This window comes from Octodon degus, unplaced genomic scaffold (assembly GCF_000260255.1).
Source record: "Octodon degus isolate 3935 unplaced genomic scaffold, OctDeg1.0 scaffold00023, whole genome shotgun sequence".
NCBI lineage: Eukaryota > Metazoa > Chordata > Mammalia > Rodentia > Octodontidae > Octodon > Octodon degus.
The window spans coordinates 10221894-10225504 of NW_004524599.1; positions in this window are offsets into that span (position 1 = coordinate 10221894).

A 3611-nucleotide genomic window follows, 5' to 3' on the forward strand; every position below is an offset into this window, starting at 1 on the left:
ATCCAGTAACTTGTCAAGATAAGGCATAAAAAGCAAATAAACTTTTTCCCACTGACATAAACAATGCATGTTTTTATGATATTAATTACATTTAAGCATCTTAAAATGCCACTGATCTGAACATGATCTTTTAAAATCAAATAAAATTTGCAATTGTTTAAAGAAAATAAATACTTGTGTATTAATCTAATAAATATATATAAGGTTTATCTGTTAAAATATAGAGAAAATTAATGAAAGAAAACAAAGGAGCTGGAAATCAGTGAATAAGCATACCATGTTAATGGAACAGAAGATTAGTTATAACAAAAACATCAATTCGTACCGAATTAACATATAACTCTACCAAAAGCATAACAAAATTATTTTGTAGACATAGACAAGATAATCTTCAAATGTAAACAGAAAGGCAAAGCAACCAGAAAAAGAAAAAAAAAAAAAAAACCTAAAACTATTTTGTTTTATAGCTATAATAACTAACATTGTATTATATGGGTGAATTACTAGATGGGTGAAATAGACTGAAGGTCCCAAATACTGATGCCCTATATTCGGCCAAATGATATTTTACAAAGATGAAAAAGGGATTTAATAGAACAGTTAATCCTTTAAACCAAAGGTCCTGGAGCACTTGGACACACATTAGCAAGTTATACGGGAGACTGACCGCACTGAGACATAGCTCAGTAGATAAGGATTTGCCCTGGATTCATTCCCAGAAGCAAGAAAGAACGAGAGGGAGAAAGAGAAAGTCACACACACACACACACTGCACGTGAATCCCATAAACTCACAACACATTGGATCCTAAACTTAAGTCTAAAGCTACAACAGTCTTCGAAGCAAATTCAGGATCTAGATTATAATATCCATGACTACACCAAGCTCTTTTTTTTTTTTTTTCAGAACCGGGGATTGAACTCAGGCCCTTGCACTTAGCCAGGGAAGTGCTTCTTCCACTAAGCCATCTCCCCTGCCCCAACACCAAGCTCTTAGATTTCACATTAAAGCATAAAATCTAAAAAGAAAAATTGGCAATAGGGAATTAATCAAAATTAAAAATTTTGTTTCATCAACATGAGGACATGAACAACAGGTAAGATAAAATATATTTACAAACCCCTCACCTTAGAAAAGGTACTATCTAGAATATACATTTGTAAAAGTCTCAAAATTAAACTGAAAGAAACGTAAGCAATACAACTATAACATGGGCAGAGCATAAAGAAAACCATTACTGAAGAGAATGCAAATGTTCAGTATCATTACTCATTTGGAATATTTTAATGCAAACAAAAAGTAGATGCCAAATTCATCATAATCATCAAGATAGCAACAGCACGCTGCAAGACATGGTGGGACTAAGTCACTCCTACATTCCAGGTGACTGTGAAATCACACAACCACGCCACACAATCACACATCTTTTAACCACAAACGTGCAACTTCCCTTACAACTTAGTGACTATACTTTAGGGCATTTATTTCAGAGAAATGGAAACATCTTCATGCAAAAACATAAACTCAATTCTTTATAGTAGCTTTATATATAGTACCCTGGAAACAATCTGGCCTGTCTTCAAGGAAGCAATGTTCAAACGATGGAACATCTGGACCGTATACTACACTCAAAGACGGGTGGAACCACTGTTGAAATCAGTGTGGGAACTCCTCAAAAAAGACAGGATTTGAGGTTCATTCAACTGAGCTATACCCATCCTGGGTATTTTTCCAGAAGAACTGAAAACAGTATACCACAGCAATATACGTGCATCATGCTTATAAAAGCGCAATTTGTCATAGCAAAGTCTTTTCCTTTCTTTAATGTAATTAGTGCAGGGTCTACAGGGTCTCACTACACAGATCAGACTTGTAGTGATCCTTCCTGTTTTTCAGCCTCCCAAGCCCTGGGATTACAGGTGCAAGCCACCAGGCCCAGTCTCTATCGCTGTCGGCACGCTGGGGATCAAACCCCTGACCCCCGTGTCTGCCTAAGCTTTAATTTGCTGAGCTATCTGACTGACCCATAGCAAAATCTTAGAAATAACCCAAATGCCCATCAAATGAATTGAGGATTTAAAAAAAAGATGTGGTAATACAATGATGTTTTACTCAGCTATAAAAAAGATAAACTCAAAGGTTTTATAGGTAAATGGATACTACTGGAGATCATACTCCTAAGTGAAATAAATAAGACTTGCATGTATAAACATTATATTTTCTCCCAAGTATAAGAACCAAAAATAGTAAATAAAATCCAAAAGGTACAATAGATACTGTAAAAGGTAAAGGAACTTTTCAAAGGAAAGGAACAGGAGGGCCTGCCCATTAGCCCAGGTGTTTAAGTGACGGCTTAAGCAAAGGCAGTCAGGCTTAGGATACTGTGGTTTGATCCCCAAATCCGCATGCTTTACCACACCTACCCTTAAGGCAACCTGAACCAGCCAAAACAAACAAAAAAAATGGGGGGAGGAACAACCAGGATGAGGAAAAGGAGATAAGTAAAAGAAGGAAGAGAAACTATATATGCATATACACAGGATAGCTTAGATAATTGTACTGCTGATTTCTACTGGTCTATTGAAAGGACCAATTAATGCTTAAGTTCTTTTTTCTACTTTTAATGTTTTGATCTATTTTGCATGCTTACTTTTGATAATCTGAACAACTAATTTGAAGACAACAATATGCAATGTAACAACCATTGTTGAATTCCTATCATTTTGTTTAGCGAAATTCTGTATTGTTTCTATTTTTTTACTATTATTATTCTCTTTTTAAAAAAGCAATTAAAAATGAACTACTGACTTTGTACAAAAACTCAGGTGACCTTCCAGAAAACAATGCTAAAAAAGAAAAGTCAACAAAAGGATTATATCCTATATAATTGTATTTATATAGCACTGTTGAAATGAAAATATTATAGAGAGAAATATATTATTACTCCTTCCTGGGAATGTTTATGGCAATGTCCTTTAATCAATACATCCATGTTAATTACATGACTGTGAGAATGTGCTATAATTTTGTAATGGTTTTGTTGCCATTAAGAACAATGACATAAATGGAATCTAAACCCTGTGCACAGTACTTCTTATTTGTCTGTGAATCTACAATTATCTCGGAACAAAAGCTAAATTTAAAAAGTTGTATGTGGCAGCAACAGTCCAGCATTTTATTCTTCAATATGTGTCTAAATCCAAGAGCAATTATTTTAACATGTTGCTTAATAACTAAATAATGAGGTTTATTAGTTCCAGAATGTACTACATCATATTGTGAAAGAGTTTGAAATGATTTTTAGGAAAAGAGAGAAAGAATAAAGAACCAAACCTCAAACTGACATTGCTTCATTATTGTCTTTTTGTTGACTTTATAGTACACTATTTAAAAATATCCTACTATAAAATTGATATTTTTGTGTTTAATTCATAATTCAAGGATATTTTAAGAAGGATACTGACACATTATATTTTATTCTAATGATTAAGAATGGAAATAAATGATATTATGAACATTTTCTACCAGATTTTAAAGAATGCAATACCTGTTAATATATGAAATTAAGTTTACTCATGGTAGAATTGATGGTGCCTTCCAATACTGAAATA